At 48.8% G+C, this 23622-nt stretch overlaps 1 protein-coding gene across 1 annotated transcript in view; it reads right to left on the reverse strand.

The window, feature by feature from the left end:
• CLDN19 (claudin 19) overlaps positions 1–23622 on the reverse strand; it is a 73191-nt gene that overhangs the window by 23414 nt on the left and 26155 nt on the right. The gene's annotated exons all lie outside the window — the stretch shown is intronic.

Genomic DNA, 23622 nt, shown 5'->3' on the forward strand with positions numbered 1-23622 from the left:
GGGGCTGTTTATCATTTCTAGGCTATGTAGCCCGTGGTTCTGGAACGCTACAAACATTTTCTTCTCTCAGCTGAAATTGATCATAAGCAGCATAATAGCAATATACCAGCTTTATTGAAACATAGATGGGTTCCTCTGTGTGTGTGCACACGAATGCACGTGTTTATATGTGTACTGGGGTGTTTGTGCATACGTGTGCTCATGTGCATATTAAGAGGAGACAGGTTTTCATGGCCGAGTTAACTCAGGTGATCGGCACCTATGTCTCAGCACTTGCGTTAGCTTAGCGCCAGTGCCTGAGTCCATCGGAATGCTCTTGGACCCCATTCCAGCGCCCCAAAAAAGGGCTGGAATGGTGTCTCATGGCACTTATGGGACTTCTGATCCTCGTGTTCCTGCACTGCTTGTGTGTAGCGCTCACCACTCCCTAGCACCCACAGTGCAAAGCCATACCGGAGTAATTGGGTCCTCACCGGGGCTGCACTCACCTGTGTGTGTTGCTAGGACTTCTGGGGACACATCCCATGGTTCTTTGTGCTGTAATAAGCTGAGTTGCTGTGACATTCTGTACCTTGGGAGAGGGCCCTGTAACTCCCAAATACCTCATTTATACATGAGTGTGATCTTGTATGTAAAGCATGCCTAGTAAGATATCAGGGAAAAGTGATCTGTGATCTGCTGAAAGTCAGTTCTCTATCTATAGATGTGGATATCATTCATGCATATGAAGTTATGAGAATTGTGTTGTATGGGGGTCACTAAAACATGCTGTAAGTTGGAGAATCAGCCCATTGAAAGCCCCTCTTTGTACCGCTGGTTGGTGGCTGCAGTGAAGGCAGCCTACTCCTCGATGCGGGAATTGGAAGCACAGGCGTGCCCCTGGAAGACTGTTCCGGAGGGGGTGCAAGTCCTCCGCCAGCTGGGGATGGCCTGGGCTATTGCCACAGGTGGAGAGGCAGGGCTGGACGACATACCAGTGACGAAATCGATCAAGGCTACCATTTTACGCCTGGCTCCTGATGAGTTAAAACCTTCTCTCCTAGCAGCTGTCCTGGCAAAGAACGGGCGAGTGGGGGATTTGGCAGCCACCCTTATGCAATTGGAGGTGGCCCTGGCGAGTGCTAGGCCGCGAGCCGTATGGGCTGCGAAGGGGCAGCAGGGCGGGGGGCAGGAGAAGGGGGAATTATGAGTGTCCCGGAAGACCTTGTGGCTAGATCTTTTGCAGGCTGGTGTCTCTCGCGAGGACATTAATGGAAAGCCGACGGCGGACCTATACAAGCGCTGGCTGCAGTTGCCCCCTACGAAACGGAGTGCAGGAGGAAAAGGGGAGAAGAGTGTAGAACGAACCAAGCCGGCGGAGCCCTCTGCCCTGCCCGCCGAGTGGAAACTGCCAGGCCCCTACTGAGGGCGTGGCGGGTCCTCCGCCCTGTGTGTTGCGGCAGCCACACTCGGTAGGGAGGCGGGGGACCAATGCCCCTATGTACCCCTAGCGATCTGCTGGCCAAGGGGAGGCGTCCAACATGTCCTAGCATTGATAGACACGGGCACCGAAGTTACCATTTTGCACTCCGCTCAGGCCCAGGGCTGAGCCGCTGTGGTAAAAGGCCTCGGAGGAGCGGAAACTCCGGCATATGAGGTCGCTGTCACCCTCACCCTGGGAAAGGCACCCCCGTTTTGGGCCACGGTCTTGGCAGCCGTGATCGGAGAGTATATACTAGGCATCTACGTCCTGCAAGGCCGCTCGGTGGATACCCAGTACTGTCTCTTCGTGTTTGGACATCCCTGGTATGTAAGCGCAACGCAGGTACGAGAGGTGCGGGCATTGACGATCCTGCTGGGTTCTCCCCGCTGGGAGCCCATAATGCTGCCTTCCCCGACAGCCGTAGTCTCTAAAAAGCAGTATCACCTCCCTGGAGGGGAGGAGGAGATTACCCAGACCATCAGCGCACTATTAGAGGCCAAAGTCATTCGGCCTACCCTAAGCCCGTACAACAGCTCTCTGTGTCCTGTGCGGAAACCAGATGGAACTTGACGCATGACGGTAGACTACCGCGAGTTGAATAAGGTGACCCCCCCAATTGACAGCTGTTGTACCGGACATGGTAACCTTGATTGAGCGGATTGCGGCGGCTGCCCTACCCTGGCACACCGTCCTCGATCTCGCTAATGCCTTTTTCTCCATCGCCATCACTACCAGCAGTCAAGAGCAATTTGCCTTTTCATGGCAAGCTCGCCAATATACCTTTTGTGTTTTGCTGCAGGGCTGGAAACACTCCCCGACTATTTGCCACCAGCTGGTGAGCGCAGATCTTGCCCGTATACAATTGCCAGATACCACCCGTTGTTATCATTACATTGATGATGTGATGGTCTCCGGCCCCTCCCGTGAACTGGTGGTGGATGCATTGCATGCAGTCATCACTGGCCTGGAGGTGCGCGGATGGACTCTGAACCCGCACAAAATACAGGGCCCCACCCAGATGGTGGTCTTCCTGGGTATCATGTGGGCGGGCCCAGAACAACAAATTCCCCAGAAGGTGAGACAAACGGTGCAGGGGTATCCCCCGCTGCAGTCGAAGAAAGGGTTGCAAGCCTTCCTTGGTCTCTTGGTCTGATTTAGTCGGGGATTGGTCCTGCTTCGAGCAGGGGGTTGGACTAGATGACCTTCAGGGGTCTCTTCCAACCCTGATATTCTATGATTCTATGATTCTATGATTCCTCAGGTTCTGGCGCGCCTTTGTCCCCCACTTGGCTTTCCTCATGCAGCCCTTGCAGGCTTTAGTATGGAAGGCGGCGCCCTGGCAGTGGACGCGGAGCCATCAAACTGCCTTTGACCTGTGTAAAAAGCTCTGCTTACCCACGCACGGCTCCACACTCCACAGCCAGGGGTCCTCTTCGAGCTCGAAGTCACCACGGTAGCGGACGTGGCCTCTTGGGGGCTCTGGCAACAGGTAGGGGTCCAGCAAAAGGCACCTATCGGGTTCTGGTCCCGCGCGTTGAAAGGGGCGGAACCCAGGTACACCCCTCTGGAAAAGCAAATTTTAGCCATAGTTTGGGCGCTGCAGGACATGGAGCGAGTGACAGGTCCCATGCCGGTTGTCGTGCGCACGCCTATCCCGCTAGGACGCTGGGTGCAAGCGGAGCCGGCCCAAACAGACAGGGGTTGCACAGCTCGCAACCCACTTTACGTGGAAGCACTATTTGCAGCAGCGTATGCTATTGGGCCGGCCCTCCCTTTCCATTCCCTATGCCTTGTTGTTGGGGGCTGTCACTTTTGAGCATGTGCCCTCCCTCACTGACGAGCTGCCCCCCGTGGAAGACCCTGTGCCCTCCTCCCCAATAGAGGAGGCTCCCCCCGTGGAGCCATTGTCCACTAAGGAATGAGAGTATGCATGGTTTACGGATGGGTCAGCCTCCTACACAGCCCAAGGGGCCCGACAGTGGCGGGCCGTAGCCTATGCCCCATATGCTGATGTAGTTGCCATGGCGTGGGGAACGGCCAGCTCCAGCCAATGGGCCGAACTGCGGACCGCTACCCTGGCGATCGAGGGCGACCCGCCACGGGTTTATTTGTATACGGACAGCTGGGTACTGTATAAGGGCCTCCGGACCTGGGTGATGGCGTGGGAGGCAAAGGGCTGGGAACTTGCGGGTCGGCCTTTATGGGGAACTACGCTCTGGCAACAATTACTGTGCTATGCCTGAGAAGCCCCTTTGGCCATGCGCCATGTGGACGCCCACACGAAGGCTAAAACCGCTGAGGCTCACTGGAGTGCGGCGGCTGATGAAATGGCGCGAGGGGAGGTCTTGCAATTGGCAGAATGGTACCATGTAGAGGGGGGCCACCGAGGAGCCCGCGTGACGCAAATTGCGACCCTCCACCAAGGCGCCTCTCTGCCCCTGGCGGCGTGTCGGACTGTCCATGCCAGTTGTCTGGTTTGTTCTCGCCTGGCACCTATTGCTCTCCTGGGGCCAGCCGGTAAGATTCATCGAGCTACCGGCCCCTGTCAGGACTGGCAAGTGGACTACATTGGCCCCTTGCCTTCAGAGCGACGCTGGCAGTATGCCTTTACAGCCGTCGATACCTATACTGGCCTGTTATTTGTGTATCCGAGTGCGACCGCAGCCGCAGCCACCACGATAGTTGTGGTCCTGCTACGGGATGCCACGCACCCTGCAGAGCGATCAAGGAACCCATTTTATGGCCCAGACCATTCGAACCTGGGCCGCAGATGTGGCAGTGGACTGGCATTACCATCTTCCGTATACGCCTACGGCGAGCGGCCTCATTGAACGCCTGAATGGGTTATTGAAGGACCAGATTCGCAGCCTTACCCCTACCCACATGCTGCGCGGTTGGTCAGGGGTACTGGAACAGGCTGTCTGGCTGTTGAATAATCGTTCCCTGGGGGGTCAAACGCCCTTCCAGCGGCTGACCTTTCCCTCTATGGTACCTACCCACCTACGAGTTAGTTTACTCCATACACCGGGGGTGGTCGACCCAACGCAGGGCGTGGTAACCTCGTACGCGCCTCACCCCTTTGTCTTGCAGGCTGGACAAGCAGTAAGCCCCTGGCCCGCCCAGGTGCAACTGCAATGTGGGCCGACCAGTTTGTTCTTTGTTACACCATTGGCCACAGGCGTGCACTTCTATCCACCGTACTGGTTGAGTGCAGAGCCCTCGCTAGGCGCCCCTTCGTGCACCAGTGTGGTGACCCAACCTGTACAATGGGAGAGAGGGGAGGCCCTGTGTAAACTCTGTCCTTTACCTCCCGTAGGTCTGGAAACCAGCGCCCCGAGCGAGACTGACTGGCACGTACTGGCTAACGTGTGGTGGACATTACTGCAGCGAGAACCACAAGCCGCTGTAGTCCTCACCACTGGGGAAGGATGGGCATACATACTCCCGGAGGGGGAAGACCATCCCCGCATGGTCTCACTTTCCCGCTTGTCGCGACACTCCTTATAAGCACCGCCGCAGCCAGCTCCTCACCCGTGAACACCTGGCTGGTGCTGGCTCGCAGTGCTGTGAATGCGACGTCGTTTTGCCTACCGCATACATTCGCTGTGGGTGTGGTAATGGAGACCTGTTTCATCGGCGTCTCTGCAGCATCGACCCTGGTCCAGCACTGTTCCCTACTGAAGACAATTGATAAGACTTTTACGTATACAGACTTGTATGCATTGGGGGCAGCCCAATATAAACTGGACGCCTCTATGTATTCCTTTTGGCTTGCCAATGTAACGCTTGCCCCTTCTTGTATGTGGTTTGTAAATGCTACTCACGTTGGGGCGGACCTCACCAATGGAGACCTTATGTGTAATGAGAGTATGGAGATCTCCTTTGCATACTGGCATATGAAATGGCCTGCTGGGTGGTTTCTTTTCTGTGGCAGGCGTTCTTATTCCTACATCCCAGCCAATAGCTCTGGGAGCCCCTGCGCTCTTGGTCGGGTGGCCCCCCTTATTTTTCCGTATCCCCCACAGGTGCCTGCCCGCCACTGGAGGGATGCCACCCCCCTTGATTCCACCTGTAAATCGGATGTGACCCTATTCTCCGAGGCCAAAGCCGGGGCCCTGGCCTTTTCCTTGATTGGTATTCCTGGGCTAGTGGTGCACAGTTAGCATGCGGTGGAGCACCTTGCCTGTACCGTGGCAAAAGCCATCAGTCTGACCTCTACAGTCCTCGCACTCCTCTCACATGAGTTGGGCGAGGTACGCCAGGGTATGCTACAGAACAGACTGGCTGTGGATTATTTACTTCTGCGCCACGACCACCTGTGCCAAGAGTTTGCTGGCATGTGCTGTTTTAATGTAACCGATGCGGGGCCTTCCGCTGAGGCCGACTTATTGCGCCTCCGGAAGTTAGCAGAGGGCATCCACCAGCAGCAAGGGGATGCCTGGCTTTGGTCCTGGCTTTCCACCTTATGGGGGTGGGCAGCACATCTAGTCCAGGGCCTCCTTGTAGGCCTCATTTGCCTTATTAGCTTGTATTTTTGCTGTCTTTGTGGTCGCGGCTTAATGTCCCAATGCTGTGCGCGCTCCACCCATTATGCTTCCGCCTGGGCCCTGACGTCACTCGAGAAAGTGAGGGGAGGAGTGTAAGGGACTGCGGAAGACTTTGTGATGGCCTAGCTAGGGAACTTCCGCTTTCTTGAGGCCGCCCGGTCACTGTAGGACATGGAGAACCAACTTTAACCGGTTTTAGGCTGGTTTTGTCTGCCTTGCATGGCCCATTGCCAGGTAGTGAAAAGCCCCCTTAGGGAAGTATCTAATTATATATTTATGAGCTGTTTTCGTGTACTGCTTATTATGGCTCGCTGGTTGCCCCTTTGTCGGACTCCGTCCCAGGCAAAGCTCCGGTGTGCTGGGTTCTCCGCCTCCGTGACAGCAACGCTTGGAGTCCCCGTTGCGGGTGTGTCACTAACCTTCCATAAAGCCAATAACTCGCTGCTTAGCTGTATGTGGGTCTCGTTTTCCAGAGTACCTCTGCTGGCCTGCGGTGCTTCGAACACCTTGGCCTAGAACAGGCACCTTTGGAAACCTACAGCCAGGAGTACGAGCCTCAAAGTCTCTAAAACGTGCTAATGGGCCCTGAGTGTTCATGCCTCTCATCAGCTGTGGAGCGACCAGGAGTTCACCCTTCCTGGTGGGAAATGGTAACGTATCTGCTAACAGGCACAAACAAGCCCACTGAGGGAGGCATATTATTATATATTCGCAGATGTCCAAGCTTCTGAGGTCGGTTTGGGTGCCACTTTTGCAATTATTCCCTTCATGAACCACAAGCAGGGTTTGAACCTGGGGCATTCAACACTACCCCACAGACACCTTGAGCTAGCTGTGTTTCTTTGTCATTTCTAGGGGTTTCGTTACTTATCAGTCATGGATTCTGGGGTTCTGGGCCAGACACCAACTGCCATTGGTTTCCCTTCCTAGGTAAGGTGGGCCTTCTGGTTGGGGGACAGGAGGCTGAAGGCATTAGGCGTGACCCCAGAAGGGAAAGGGTTTAGGCCATAATACCACATATGGTACAGCATCATTTCCTGTGACATCATGTCTGGTGACATCACTTCCAGTTATGTCATCAGCCTAATCTTATTTCTTGACCAATCTTTTATCTCATCCATCAATCTCATTTCAACACAAGCTAGGGTCCACCATTGCATTCTAAGCCTCAATTTGTGGTCACTAACTTTCTTAGAATCATAGAATATCAGGGTTGGAAGGGACCTCAGGAGGTCATCTAGTCCAACCCCCTGCTCAAAGCAGGACCAATCCCGAATTAAATCATCCCAGCCAGGGCTTTGTTAAGCCTGACCTTAAAAACTTCTAAGGAAGGAGATTCCACCACCTCCCTAGGTAACGCATTCCAGTGTTTCACCACCCTCCTAGTGAAAAAGTTTTTCCTAATATCCAACCTAAATCTCCCCCACTGCAACTTGAGACCATTACTCCTTGTTCTGTCATCTGCTACCACTGAGAACAGTCTAGAGCCATCCTCTTTGGAACCCCCTTTCAGGTAGTTGAAAGCAGCTATCAAATCCTCCCTCATTCTTCTCTTCCGTAGATTAAACATCCCCAGTTCCCTCAGTCTCTCCTTATAAGTCATGTGTTCCAGTCCCCTAATCATTTTTGTTGCCCTCCGCTGGACTCTTTCCAATTTTTTCACATCCTTCTTGTAGTGTGGGGCCCAAAACTGGACACAGTACTCCAGATGAGACCTCACCAGTGTCTAATAGAAGGGAACGATCACGTCCCTTGATCTGCTGGCAATGCCCCTACTTATACATCCCAAAATGCCATTGGCCTTCTTGGCAACAAGGGCAAACTGTTGACTCATATCCAGCTTCTTGTCCACTGTAACCCCTAGGTCCTTTTCTGCAGAACTGCTGCCAAGCCATTCAGTCCCTAGTCTGTAGCGGTGCATGGGATTCTTCCATCCTAAGTGCAGGACTCTGCACTTGTCCTTGTTGAACCTCATCAGATTTCTTTTGGCCCAATCCTCCAATTTAGCTAGGTCCCTCTGTATCCTATCCCTACCCTCCAGCGTATCTACCTCTCCTCCCAGTTTAGTGTCATCTGCAAACTTGCTGAGGGTGCAATCCACACCATCCTCCAGATCATTTATGAAGATATTGAACAAAACTGGCCCCAGGACCGACCCTTGGGGCACTCCACATGATACCGGCTGCCAACTAGACATGGAGCCATTGATCACTACCCGTTGAGCCCGACAATCTTAGTCACGCTTTGGGACTAGTATGTCTCTTGCTTGTTCTCAGGCAAACTGTGGCTTGTTCCAGGAAACTTTGAAGAAAATCTCTTCAGCAATTTGGGTTATGTGAGCACAAAAAAAATCAATCTCTAAAAGAAACGTTCAGTCTTTGTTTGCGCTCGGATAGCTCAAAAACAAGTTAGTTTCAACATCCAAGTCTTGGCCTGGCATAGCTGTTGGGTGGGATGCCAGCTTTGCTGTGTTTGAAAACATTTTGTCAAGAAATAATGAAGTTAGAATTGATTAAAAATTGCATACCATGAGAACAGCAGCACTTTGTATTCCTTAAAGGAAAAGTCCAGGGACAGTGCAAAATGCCAGACCCAGACAATCTTGCATCAGTGGCAGGGGAATCAGACTTACTTTGAATGAACATTGTTTAATCAATCCTAAAAAGAATGTGAAACATACTCATCCTATGGACCCAGTCATCCATCCTGTCAGTCTGGCCTATCTATCTCAGGTAGTTTATTCTAAAGCACTCAAAGTAAGAGAGTACCACATGTTCCTGTGGAGAGGACGAGCAGAGATGGAAGACTTTTCTCTCTCTTATTGAGTTCAGTGAGAGGGGAGCAGCTAGCTCCGAGTGCCGACTTAAGGTTTTTACAGTTTTTTGCAGGTTTACTCATTTATTTTTGTTTACTCATTAGAGACAACAGGAGTCTGAAATCTGCACAAGATGAACCCCACCCCATCCAGCAGCCTTCAACTTCCTGATGGGGAGTTCCAAAGAGGATGGAGCTCGGCTGTTCTCAGTGGTGGCAGATGGCAGAACAAGAAGCAATGGTCTCAAGTTGCAGTGCGGGAGGTCTAGGTTGGATATTGTAGTAGGGTTACCATACATCGACATTGCCTTTTTTTGATCCCCGTCCTCAGTCCAGGAGGATTTTTCAGATAAGAGGCAATGGTTTAGGTTGGATATTAGGGAAAAAAAAATTCACTAGGAGGGTGGTGAAGCACTGGAATAGGTTACCTAGGGAGCTGGTGGAATCTCCATCCTTAGAGGTTTTTAAGGCCCGGCTTGACAAAGCCCAGGCTGGGATGATTTAGCTGGGGTTGGTTCTGTTTTGAGCAGGGGGTTGGATGAGAAAACCTCCTGAGGTCTCTTCCAAATCTTGTATGATTCTATTATTCTATGATCCCCTTCAAGGAGATCTCCTGAAGGTCCCCCCTTTACCTGCAGAGTGACTGTTTATCACCAGGGCCAAGGGCAGCTGGGAAGAGGTGTCCCTGCCCTCTACTTTCTCTTTAGTTTCACTGAAAGCAAGCTAGTGACGTCAATGTGCCAGTCCTATTTCCCATTAGGCTCCTGGGGTCTCCTCCCTGGCAGCTTGGAAGTTTCTTTTAGCTCACAGTCCTGCAGGAAAGAGGGAAGCAGCCCATAGGACCATTCCTCTGGAAGCAGCAGAGCACTTAGTCGGTGACAGTCTGTGACCCGCACTTCCTGGGGATTTCTCAGTCATGGGGAATAACCGTGATCCCTGATCCTCCTCATGAATGGGGCTCAGTGGGCAGGTGACCTGGGCCAGCTGTTGGCAAAGGATAGGCCCAGTGAACCAGGCAGAGCATGGATCAGCGGCTGTACACACATAAACACCAGCTAATGCACACACGTGTGGCATCAGAGAGAGAGAGAGAGACCCCAGGATGTTCAGCTAAAGGAGAATGCCCATCACCCGTAGCGCTAATGCCCACCCTGAGAGGGAGACATGGCGCCTTGTACAGTGCTCTATCAGTGGGACTCTGAGTAATGCTGCTACTAATTAATAGTAACCTTAAGACTATCAGGCAATATTCCATGCAGCAGATTGATGTGGTACATGTGCCCTCCCTGCCCCGCACACACCCAGCTGGCCAGGCACATTATATATGTCCCAGTAGACCTATAGGGTACAATAGCTATTGTTAAGAGTGGCTGTTTTACATGTTCAATGCTGTGACCCCCCCCGGGGGAAAAGATTCCTAAATCCTCAGTACCAAGGCTCCTGTCTAGGCACCACCTGAGGCAGTCCGAGTAACAAACCTGCCAGGGCTTTGTATAACAGGATTAGGCAGTGCAAGGAATAGCATGTTTGGTACAGAACAGGAGAGGCCAGGCCATGGTGCTGTTAAACTGACTCTTGGAACGTAAACAGGCTCAATAGCCCCATTCAAAGGAATTGACTATTGCCTAACCCTCTGAAATGTACGGGCCTTGCTGTGCAATAGCCTGCTTACAGGAGACTGCTAGGAGGGCACAGAGACTGTGGTCGGGGACTCTGCACTTGCCCAAGACACACAGGCTGATTGTGCTATGAAGAGAAGGCAGAACATGGTGAGTGAAGGTGTGGCTGGCTGGGCATGGTGCAAACAGCAGTGTAGATCAGGGGAATGGGACGACTGTTGCCACTCACTCACTTCCAGTGCTCCCCATCCCACGGTATTTTGCTGTATTGATCAGATGAGGATTTCCCAATGAAAAAGCCATGTTCTCTAGTAGTGAGGCATTGACAAATCTACTGGAACATGCTTGTGGAACAATGCACAGGCAAAGGGGTACCCTGTGTGGAAGTGGACAGAAAAAAAGGAAAAGAGAAAAGGCAAGAGGGAGACAGTTGGGAAGAGATTCCTAAGAGGCTAGTTGAAGTGCTACTTGCAGCAATGTGGAGAGAAATGTGTGCTGCAGGATGATCATACGGTCTACTCCAACAGCCAGTCCTATTCTATCCAGATTTGATCAAACAAAAGAATGTTGAGTGTAAGGTACAGGAGAGAAAAATGTGCACAGCTAAGAGTGGTTGTTTGAGTGTCTTGTTGTTAAAATACTGAACGGGGCTCAGGACACCAGAGTTCAATTCCTGGCTGTGCCACACAGTCCTTCTGTGACCTTGGGCAAGTCACTTAGTATCATACCACCCCCCCCCCCCGTGATCACACTTAAGATACCACTAAAGGACTGTGGGAGGGGACTTAAAAAGTCAAAAGAAAGAGTGGGGCATGATGTCTGGAAAGCAGTGCATCTGAGAAAGATCCTGAGGTCATAGTATGTAGGAAGCAAAATATGAGCTTGCTGTGAGATGCTGTTTTTATTGGGGGTGGAGTATGTGTGTGAAATCACACACTTGGTAGGGTGACCAGATAGCAAGTGTGAAAAATTGGGACAGGAGCTGAGGGGTAATAAGAGCCCATATTAAAAAAAGCCCATCCCTATAAAATCGGGACATCTGGTCACCCTAACACTTGAAGACGTAGCACCATGGTTTGTTAAGAATGGAGGCAAAACTAGTGAAAAAAAGTTGGATACAGAAATAATTCCAAGTTTGGAGGATAACTGTCAGGAAAGGTGGAGGGAGCTAGAGGAGAAGGGTCACAGGAGACATGAGTCAGGGTGTGCGGATGACAGGCTATAAACCCTTTGGGGAATAGCATGAATAAAGCCCTCAGGGGGATGAGGTGCAATGGCCTGAAGGGGAAGAAGGAAAGTTCAAATGTATTGAACGGTAAGAACAACTGAGCCATAGAATAGATTCCAGGGTTGGCCAGTGAGTCGTCATCACTGCAGAGGTTCTACATGTGGCTGGATAAGGATGGAGTGAGGTGAGAGTCCTGCATCTCCTTTAGCCTGGTGTCTATGGTGTCTGACATTCCCACTGATCGCATGTGTACAGCGTTCTGCTGCAAGCATAAAGGAAGTGACAGGAACTGGAGTCCAGACAGTGAATTCCCAGAATTTTCCGACTCTGCCTACCCCAAAGGAAAAAACCCTCCCAAATCACATGAGCCACCCTGATATCTGCCTCATGCAAGACAGCCCAGAATAGTGCAGGAACCACTGCATCCGGGTGAATTGGACCAGCTCAGTCCAGATCAACAACAGGAACTTCCATTTTGAGGCTGCACTGTGATGCTCCAGAGCCTCAGCTTTCATTTTAAAGAGGAGGTCTTCAGCCCTGGTGGTTATAGAGAAACCTTTCAAATGTGTCCCACAGCTCTGCCCAGTGCACAAGCTACCCCCTGCCACTGGCCCACCTCCTTCTGCTGCAGCTCAGGGGCTAGCATCTCCCCCGCCCTGTTCAGACCCTCTAGCCTCACCCAGTGCAGCAGATGACCCAGCCCTCATCCTGGCCCCTCACACAGAAGGTGCCTAAACTGCCTAACACCCAAGCTACCCAATAAAACAAAATAGCAGCATTAACCCTTACAGGCCAGTAAAGGTGAGCTCGCACTCTGCAGGCCCCTGCCAGTGAACTTGTATGAGGTGGCGGAAAATCCTGGCCCTACTCACTGGCAGCATTTCTGCAAGAAACACAAACACCTTTGGAAGCTGCCAACAGATTAACAGGAGCAACTGGTTGCCTGCTAGACACTGACATTCATTTTTATGTTCTCCAAGTCTCTTAAAGTCCAGTTGACTGTATTTTATCCAACCTGGGTTTATCACAGTACCAGCTGCAGGGGACAGGTTACCCGGATATTACCTCACCCATCTTCTCCCTGTATTATCCTGGGACCATCATGGCTACAAAAAGACTGCAAACAACACCCGAAGGGTAAGTCCGTTTTGTACCTCTGAGAACCCTGTGGGGCTGCTCATTGCATGTCTTGAGCTGAATCCCCCAGTGATAATCCAGACTCAGTTCACTTGAGGAGTAAGCAGAAGAGCCGAGAGTGTTCACTCACTGATATAACAATGTGATCTGCAATGGATCTCCAAGAGCTCCATTCTTAGCATCCATTCCAGTGTATGAGACAGTATGTAATAACTCATTGTAACGGGAAACAAACTGCAAGGCAAATCTTGTTAATTCAGCTGACCCCCTTATGATTGAGCAGTCTTGCTTTATGTTTGACTATGAAAACTGGAAGTTAATTAACACATGTTTAATTCCCAACGTTAACACAAGTTTAAATCCTTGCCGATCTCTTATGTGAAGCTGCTGTACATTTTATCCCAACCCCACCAATGTCATTAAAAGCCATACAAAGACCTTAGACTTATGCAAGATTGCCTGAGAGTAACTGACAAAATAGAGGTCAGGGAAGAGGATGGGAGGGCTAACCCAGACTTGTCCTGCTGACAGTAATGCCCCCCTTAGCAATGAAGAGGAATTTAAGAGGTTACCTTTACTGTGCTCAAGTCAGACTCATCCTTGTTGTTCCCTGGAAGAGGGAATGGAGAAATACCCACAGACTAGGGTAAGAGAATTTGTTTCAGAAAGTTGTAAAGGTAAAATGAGTTTGATCCAGAAGAATCAGTTGGGGGCCTGGAATCACCTGACTGAGTCTGGAGAAAGCAGAGCCCCCCTGGGACAGGCAGCACTCAAAGCCAACACCCGGGTTAGACCATTTTAAGTTTTTCCAAGTCATGTCAGATGTGCTTTGCATTGTAAGATGTGACGTGCAGCCTTGTAATTAAAATGGTAATGGGTCAGAAATCAAGTGCCATGTCCATGTGCCGGTGTCCGCAGGAGCTGGCTGGTGGTTGTGGGGAGACATCACGCTTGCTAGGTAGGGTAGTCTCAGCCCTGAGTTAAAATCAGGGCATTCTTCATTTCACCATCATTGCCCTTTATTATTTTTAAGTGCTCCAAAGCGTATTAGATATCGAGATCCAGTGCAAGAGGAAGAAAGACAAGGCCACAGCCCTGAGGGGCTTCCAGTCCAATGTAAGAGATGAGTCAATGTGACATTGGCAGGGCACAGGGGGAGGAAGGATAAAGATTATAACCATAGGAGTTAATGGAGTCTCAGTTGCAGAGTCATAGATTTTAAGACCAGACGGCACCAGTCCAACCTCCTGCAAAGCCCAGGCCATACAGTTAAGGCGTGTTCCCATCTTGGGTTCACGTACAGATGTTATGTTTATTGTAGTTGCCATCTTGTTTGTGAGCATTAGACAAGGATGTGAGCGTGAGGGAGGGTCTGAATTGGGAGAGGCAAGTGTCATGCTCTGAATCAGCTAATTACTCTTTCTCCAAATTGTTAGGTGCCACTTGCACCAGTCAACAAGCGTGTGACTCAAAGGGGCATTCTCAGCTCACCTTAGTATTCAAAACCAAAATCTGCATTTTCAAGCACCACTTAAGGCTGCCGGGTGACAACACTGCGCTTCCCTCTCAGTGCTATTTGCGTGGCTCCCATCACTGCAGGATCTGAGCGCCTCGTCATCTTCCTTATATTTCCTCTCACAGCGCCCTGCAAGATAGGGAAGTGTTGTTACCCCATTTACAGATGAGGAACTGAGCCGCTAAGCCTGCAACAGGACAGAGCAGGGTATCAAAGGCTGGGCTCTTAAGTCTCAGGCTAGTACCCCATGCCACCGTGAACATCCTTCCTCTCCCCTGATAAAGCCCAGGCATTTCTGAGTGAGGAACTGGAGAAGGTTCTCACAAAAGATGAATGCCTCATAAAAATCTTAAATCTCAGGGAAAACTTCCTAACAGTAAGTCCAGTAGGACAACAGTCCAGACACCTATGGAGGTTGTGGAAGCTCCTTCGCTGGAGGCTTTCAAAAGGAGCCTGGGTAGCCAACTGTCTTGGATGCTTTAGACACAACAAAACCTGCATCTCAGCAGGGGGCTAGACTAGATCACTGTGTGAGACGGGTTCCCCCCAGGGTGCAACCTGGAACTGGGGTACCACTGAGCCCTCTGACTCACCAGCCAGGGCTCCCTCTCACACTGTGCTGCTGTGACAAGCTGCAGACCGCTCCTGATCCTACACTCCCACCAGCATTCACAAAGGCAGGGACACATCCAGCTGTAGTTACCTGCAGGCTCTGGCCAGCCATTGTATGAACCAAGAATAGAGATGCTACAGCCAAAATACCTGCAGGTCCCCAACCTAGGACCCCAGAGCTGTACCATCCTGCCCTGGTAAAAGCTTGAACAGTATGAATTTATTACTTTGTCTGCCCCTCCCTCGATGTGAAGAGGACGATGCACAAGCCCTTGTTAAGTGAGCTGAAATTTTTCACCAAACACTTCACTCAAAATCACACGGATTAAGATAAAACATGAAACAAGTTTATTAACTAGAGAATGGTTGATTTTAAGTGACTAGAAACCAATCACAGCAGGAAATTAAACAAAAACTCAATCTAAGACTTTTATAAATTAGATCTGATTTGTATCAGCAATATCTCACTCTGGCTGATGATACAAGCAGTTCACCAAGCTTCCATACACAGGCTAGAAATCCCTTTAGCCTGGGACCAGCGTTTTCCCCAGTTCAGTCTTTTTTCCTTAGGTGTTTTCAGGTATTCTCTTGTGTGGGAAGTGAGGCCAAGAAATGATGTCAGACCCCATCTTTGATAGTCTTCCGATATGGTGGGAACCCCTTTGTTCTAAGCTAAGTTCCCAGCCCAGTTTGTGGAAAAATACAGGTACCAAAATGGAGTTCAGTATCATGTGATGTGGTCACATGCCCTGGCATGCCTCGCTGAGTCACAGCAGCCACTATCCCTAGCCTGTTGAAATGTCCCCATATGTGGACAAACCTTTTCCATGGCCACTGCCTTTGTTGATGGGCTATTATCACTGTCTAGCTTCTTTATTGTTGTACCTGAACAACTAGTTGTGGGTGTTACCCAGAGCAAGCACATTTGAAATGAAGATACATAGTCAATATTCATAACTTCAGATACAAAAACGATACCTGCATACAAATAGGATAATAATATTCAGCAAATCATAACTTTTCCATTAACACCTCACTTGACATATCTTGTATAAGGTGCATCATAATTATGGCATAATAATATCGTAATCATACCACTATGATGAATATGGGGTGCAGTGTCACATAGTGTTTCTAATGGTGCCGGTCCCTGAGATCTCCAATGGTTTTGGAAGGCAGCAAGCTGGTCCCTGGTATCTAAAAGGTTGAGAAACACTGGACTAGGTGATGCTTGCAGTCCCTTCTAGCCCTTTGGTTCTATGAAATAGGTGAGTATGTTGGTATCTCAGCCCCAGCTGGGTAATGATGTTGAGCTTTCATCAATAAGGGTTATGGTGAATAATACAAGATTATAATAATGTTGCCCCTTGGCCTGAGCCAATATTTGGGCTTTGCTTGGTTCTGTAAGGAGGAAAAAAGAAAAAGAGCCAGATATTTCTTCAGTGCAATCTTGTTTATTTACAAAGAATGTACAAAAACCCGAACACAGGAGGACCAAACAACAAAAGGCAGTTTCTTTGCTCACAATTTTCTAAACCTGCCCTAAATTCTTTGACTCAGATTCAGTGCCTCCCACTAACCTGCTCTTTGGACTAAGTATTCCAGGCTATTCTGAAGGCCAAAGAGGGCCCACAGTAGCTAGTACATTTTGGACGTACATTTAGCTAAAGTACACTCTTCATGCACAGTAAGTGTTACCCACAGTTGGGCCAACTCGTAAGCTTAGGGAGGACGAATGATCCACCAGGGTTTGGCAGAAAGCAGCACATTTATTATACTGATAGCTAAGCTCCAAGAAAGGGGGGAGGGTCACTCTCACACTCGCATACTCACACTCCCAGGACAGGCACAGCACTGGAGATGTCAGGATCCTTCAAGGTAAGTGTATGAAGGTAAGTCTTCCCGAGGCACAGTGGAATGCAACGCAGCAAGCCACTGGCCAGGCGGTCCCGGCGAAGGGCCTTCACGGGAGGTCGAAGCTTGGGAGTGCACACCCGTGAGCACATGGCCCCTTTTAAGGACCTACTCCTTATGGCCAGCTACTAGAGATGACTTGGACACGTCTAGTTGGTCACACTCCACATCAGGCAGTGTCCATGCAGTGTCCATGCACTGAGTGTGTGATCGCTGCCTAATTAGAGTGCCAGACACCTCCTCGACTTGGGAGCTCACTGGGCTTGGTTTTATCGCTGTAAATGGCCTCCAGGAGGTGTCCCACAATGCCCATCTTGACCGCTCTGGTCAGCAGTTCGAACTCTGCTGCCATGGCCCAGGTACACAGGCATCATCCACCCCTCCCTTTTTAAAGGCCCAGGAATTGTTGAAATTTCACTTCCTGTTTACTTGGCGTGGAGACCTCATATCACATCTTCCCAGCTGACCATGGTGGGTCCATGCAGCAAATGCTCTCCTGCTTGGAGCACACCCAAGTTGCTGGATCTGCTAGCACTATGGGGAGAGGAGGCTGTGCAGTCCCAGCTCCGCTTCCGCTGTAGGAACTTCGATACCTACAGTCAGATTTCTTGTGGCTTGGAAAAGAACAACAAACAGGACGTAGTGCAGTGCCATGCGAAGATAAAGAAGCTGAGACAGGTCTACCAGAAGGCAAGGGAGGCAAATGGTCGCTCTGGTGCTGTGTAGAAGACCTGCAGCTTCTATAAGCAGCTGGACGCCATCCTTGGCGGTGATTCCCACCTCCACTGCCAAGAGCAGATAGTAGACTCAATCCTGAGGATGAAATCATGGACGAGGAGGTTGGAGGATGATGTGGAGCAGATGGCAGGGTCATCCAGTGGTGTGGTGAGTCAGGACCTCTTTTCCACTCTGGAGGGGTCTAGTCAGTCCCAGCAGTCCATCTCTGGTGTGCATGACGCAGGAGAGGAGCGCCCTGGTAAGTGGTCTTTTTGAGTTGATGCTGCTCAGTTATATGAGGTAAAGCTGGCCTTTGCTCTGTATAGTCTAGAAGTAGGTGAAGGGACAGAAATGTACAAGATCAGCTGTGTTTGAGTGTGCTCCACATTCCTCTGTGCAGCAAAGCAGTGCACTGGAACAGTGTTGATGCACACTGAGATTTCATGGAATCCTCAGGCGAGATCTCTAGGAAACTTTCCTGGAGGTACCCTCAAATCCTCTGCTGAAGATTGCTTGGCAGAGCTGCTTTGTTCCTTCCCCCTTTGTAGGAAACTTTCCCATGCCAATCAGCAATTGCTTGTGCAGGGACAAAAGTGGCACACAGATGAGCAGCATAGGGCCCAGGTCTGAAGCTGCACGCATTGGAACCGCACCCTGAAAGAAATCTTTCCTGATCCCACTTCTGGCCTTCAAGCAACCCCTGAGACTCACCAAGCTCATCATTAGAAGCAAGCTCCTCACAAACTAGGACTCACCAACTCAAAGCAACCCCAGGCCCTGCCATAACAACAGATGAAAAACCAGCAGACATATCTATTGCTGTGACAATCAATACTCCCCACAACACACTGCTCAAGTTCCAGGGGTCCAACACATGCATATAGCAATATATGGATAGTGCATCCCATGCACTAAATACCCGAATTACGACTATGTGGGTGAAACCAGACAATTGCTACACTCGTATGAACTCACACAGGAAAATGATAAAAGACAAAAATACCATATCACCCCTGGGCAAACATTTTTCACAAAATGATCAGTCCATATCTGACCTCTCAGTCCTCGTCCTCAAATGAAACCTGCACAACACTGTCAAAAGATGAGCTGGGAGTGTAAACCTGTCATGTACCAGGGAACATTCTGTACACAAATTCTCACTAAGAAAATAGTTTTATAATATTTTAAGGGATGTCTGGGAGAAAGTAATATCTGATCTTTATTATGATAGTTTGAGGATAAATCACCTACAAAATGCTACATGACACATAAAGCCTGATCATTGACCCCCTGGTTTAGTCTCCTTGAGGTGGAAAATTAAAAGTTGTCCTTCAGATTACCATGGCTCTTTATAGTACTGATAATTCCCCCCACAGTTAGCTAAATAGGAAAGCAACACTTGCTTCCCAAAATTCCATTGGTTTGTAATGCAGAATGAAATAAATTGAGCTCCCGGCTTACACAGATTTTTAGTTTAATGCAGAGCATGCAGGAGAGATTATTTATTGATTCCTGGAAGTGAAACACAGTGACAAAAGTCAGCTGCTTAACAGGGGAGGCTATCTAATGAAGGTGATGCCGGAAGAGGTCTTATTACATGTTGGAGATACTCTGAAGATGTTTCAGGAGCAGAAGTTGATGAAGAAGGGTGTATGCAATTTTTTTTTTTTTGTAATGGAAAGGGAAGGTTAGTGGTTTGTTCCAAAATGTGATTGTATTCTGTGAGATACCACAGTAACGAGTGTGAGTAGCTGGATAGCTAGTAAAATGGATTAAAAACCATGTGAATCCAACAGACCGATGCTATATATGAAGTTTTACATTAGCAGAAGTGTCTAGAAAATGAATACTCCAAGCCAAAGCACAGCATTCTGAACTCTTAATTTTATTGTGACTAGGGATAACACCTTGGGAGTGGTGGCACCTCCAGCTAGCTGATATATTTTAGCAGAAATTTTTTCCTGCTTTCCTCTCTGCCTTTTTAAAATTTCCCCACCTTTGAAAAAGATAGAGAGCAGCAAAAGGAAAAACAAAATTCTCTGCCACTCAGCAACTTTTCCAAAGTTGGACAAGTTTTGAAAAATTAGAATTAGAAATTGGGGAAAAAAAGTGAGAGAAACCCCTCCCCCAAAACCCAGCCATCATTCATCCTATTGGATTCATTAACAACAACATAAACAACAAACACAACAATGAAAAGTGCAGTGGGGACAAGGTACAAAAAAATCAAAAATTTTAGATTTTTTTTCCATTTTCAAAAATTGAAATTAAAAATGTAATACAAAATGAAAATTTTATTTTGTTTTGTTTCAACATTTCATAAGGGAAAAAACCCCAGGTGCTTCCACCAGTTCTTGTGACATCTTTGAATCTGGAGTTGCAGCTAGCAAGAGATGTGAAGGGTAACAAGAAGGGTTTCTACAGGTATGTTAGAAACAAGAAGAAGATCAGGAAAAGTGTAGGACCCTTACTGAAAGGGAGAGGCAACCTACTGACAGATTATATGGAAAAAGCTGAAGTACTCAATGCTTTTTTTGCCTCGGAGTTCACAGACAAGGTCAGCTCCCACACTGCTGTCCTGGGCGACACAGTATGGGAAAGAGGTGAGCAGCCCTCAGTGGTCAAAGAACAGGTTAAGGACTATTTAGAAAAGGTGGACATGCACAAGTCCATGGGTCCAGATCTAATGCATCCGAGAGTGCTGAGGGAATTGGCTGATGTGATTGCAGAGCCATTGGCCATTATCTTTGAAAACTCATGGTGATCGGCGGAGGTCCTGGACTATTGGAAAAAGGCAAATATAGTGCCCATCTTTAAAAAAGGGAAGAAGGAGAACCTGGGGAACTACAGATCCTGGTCAAACTCACCTCAGTCCCTGGAAAAATCATGGATCAGGTACACAAGAAAACCATTTTAAAGCACTTGGAGGAGAGGAAGGTGATCAGGAACAGTCAACATGATTTACCAAGGGCAAGTCATGCCTGACCAACCTGATTGCCTTCTATGATGAGATAACTGGCTCTGTGGATATGGGGAAAGAGGTGGACATGATATATCTTGATTTTAGCAAATTGTAAATCTTAATCCCAAGAGACAGTTGCATCCACCTGCTATGGGGATTGTACCTGCACCCTGTGATGGGCATCAATGGTCATTCATAGTGGCAATCCATAGTAAATCATATGGATAACGAATAATCATTGGGGGAGGGAAAGAATGTTGGGCAGATTCTATATCCTGCCAGGTAGGGCCCTCACCTAGCGTATAGGTGACCCAGGTTCAAGCCGTTCCCCCTGTGACTGTGTACTTGTTTATGCAAAGTGGAACAGCTGCAACAGCCTCCAGTGCTTATGGCACTCACTTAAGAGAGTGAAAATGTAAGGGCAAATACCTTCTCCTTAGTGGAGGGGGAGGGACGTAAACTGGTGTCTTCAACATCAAAATGCCTGGAAGCTTAAATGAAAAAATTCACGTAGGTCAAAACAAAGGGTTTTATTTCACCGATTTTTTTTTTAACTTTCAATGAGCCAAAAATTTCAAAAAACTTCAGTTTTTGGTTCAACATGAAAAAAACTTTGTCTTTGATGTTCCAGAATTCCAAGGGAACTGAAGAATTCCTTATTCAGCCAGCCCAATGGGAGCCTGCTCTCTAGGCAATTAGATAAGGTGATGTGGTGCCCTTATCAAAGGCAGCTCTGTTCCAGCTCTGGCCACTGGGAAGCCACAAGTGAGTTCTGATTCCCATATGTCATCCAGCCTTGTCATGCACAAGCTCCCAGTGGAACTGTCTTAATGGCAGTAAAATGTTCGTGTTCCGTCTAGTGCTACACAAATATATTATTATCATTCCTTTAACAGTCACACCATTTTTAACTCTTGGTAAGGTTCCAGACTCCGCCGTGGCTGCTAAATAGCAAGGTCAGATATCTTGTTTGCTAAGCCGAGACTTGAACTAGCCCTTTGTTTTGCACTTTATTCGTCTTAGGATGGCTCTCAGCCAGTCAATTCCGAGTCTTGGGGCCAGTTTAGTAGAGTTGCATAGAACACATTGTTGTGGGGGCAAAGATCTTAGTGGCAGTTCATCAGTTGAGAGAGAGGCCTTTTTCTCAGGACTTCCCCGCAGTACCATCGCTTATCCAGGAGCCTGAGTTCCCAGGGCTTCATCACTATAGTGCTCATTTACTAAGGCTGACTTAAGAGTCAATACTTGGATATTTTTCTCTTTTGCTCTGCTGCAGATTTTCAGGCACCCATCGCAACGTTCACATTTGTAAGTGGATATTAGCTTTTGCCTCAGCCAGAGTAGAATACATATGCCATGCCTGAGGCCCTGGGTCTCTCTCCTATCCCCAAGGCCAGTAGATAGTCACTGTGGCCCAGATCCACAAAGGTACTTAGGTGCCTAAAACCCAGATTTTGGGGCTATTGAAATAATTAAAACTGCTGCTTGGCTGCTGCCTAACCCTGCAGGTGCCTAAATGTTCAGAATAAACGTTCCCAATGTGTCTACATTTCTGCCTCTGGGCATTCACACTGCTGCATCCCTCTAGGCGCCCTGACACCTAAGCCCCAGCATGAGCCACAAACTGGGGGAAGGAGGACACACCGTCCTCTGGCTATCTTGCCTGTGGGACGTGGTCTGGTAGACATGCTCAGAGCATGCTTCCTGCATTGCAGCCCTTTAAAATCTAGACGACAAGGTGGTGCTGTCTCCTTTATAACTTGTAGCCCTGTGGTTAAAGCACTCACCCAGGATGTGTAAGACCTTGGTTTGATTCCCATCCCGTCCAGTGGGGAAAAGGGAGAGAGGGCCTGAACCAGTGGGCCATGGGATATTCTGAGCCCTTAGTCTCTCCTGGTGAAGCTATTCCACTTTGGATTCATACTTAAATTGCCATTGGGTGAGAATGACTCTAAAATCTGGCGGCTAAAGCCCCTGTTGGCAAGATGGGACGACTCAGGGTCCAGTCCCCCTGGTCCAATGACAGTTTAACTATTTGTACACAGTGGAACAGCTTCAACAGGGGACATGAAGGAAGCCCCAGGGAAATGCTGTCAGACCGTGGTGCAAATTTCATGTCTAGTTTTCAAAAAATTGTGGGAGTTGTGTGGAGTGAGGCATGGTAACAGCTGCCCACTCTCATTCAGAAATGAATGGTCTGGTGGAAAGATTTCATGTAACTTTGAAAGCTGTATTGAAAATGTGTGTCACCATGTGAGAGAATGACTGGGATGTGTTACTCCCTTGTTAGTTATTTGCATACAGAAATGTACCCCAAGAATATACTGGCTTTGACCCCTTGATCTCTTGTATGGGAGACAGGTGAGGGGACCCCTAGATTTAATCCAAGGCTCTTAGGAGGGTAGCACTGAGGAGCTAGGACAGAATGGATGGGAGCATGTCACACAATGAATAACCGACAATGGAACAGAACCTTGAAAGGAGTCAGGAATCGCAGATGACTTGGCATGACAGGAATGCTGAAGAAAGATGGTTTGATACTGGTGATTTGATGTTAGTGCTGATTCCAATGAGGAAAAACAAAATGCAGGATTGTTGGGAAGGACCGTGTGAGGTGCTAGAGAGAGTGAACCAAGTCACTTACAGTGCACTGTAGCCCCAGGGCAGGGGAGATGTACAAACTGTACATGTTGACAGATTTAGAGCTTGCCAGGAAAGGGAGATGGGAGTCAATGTGATTTGTTGTGCTGATGAGGGAACGTTTAATGCCCCTTTAATTGATTTGAAGAGGTTCCTCTGGAGAGCACTGAGATGTGGGAGAGTCTGAAACCCACCAGAAGCAGGCAATGTCAGCCCTTTTAAAGCACCACAAACAGGTAATTCCAACCAGCCAAGTTTAAGGGACAGAATTCTACATTCCATTGAAACTACTCTGCTCCTAGCAAAGCACATTGTTCTAAAGGAGAGATGCAGAAGCAAATTCAGGAGGTGGAAAGCCTGCTGGAAATGGGGGTGATTACTACATTAAAAAGCCCCTGGGTGTCTCATATTGTGATGGTAACTAAAAAGGATAAAACCATGAGGTTTTGTGTGG

This window comes from Eretmochelys imbricata, chromosome 18 (genome assembly GCF_965152235.1).
Source record: "Eretmochelys imbricata isolate rEreImb1 chromosome 18, rEreImb1.hap1, whole genome shotgun sequence".
Classification (NCBI taxonomy): domain Eukaryota; kingdom Metazoa; phylum Chordata; order Testudines; family Cheloniidae; genus Eretmochelys; species Eretmochelys imbricata.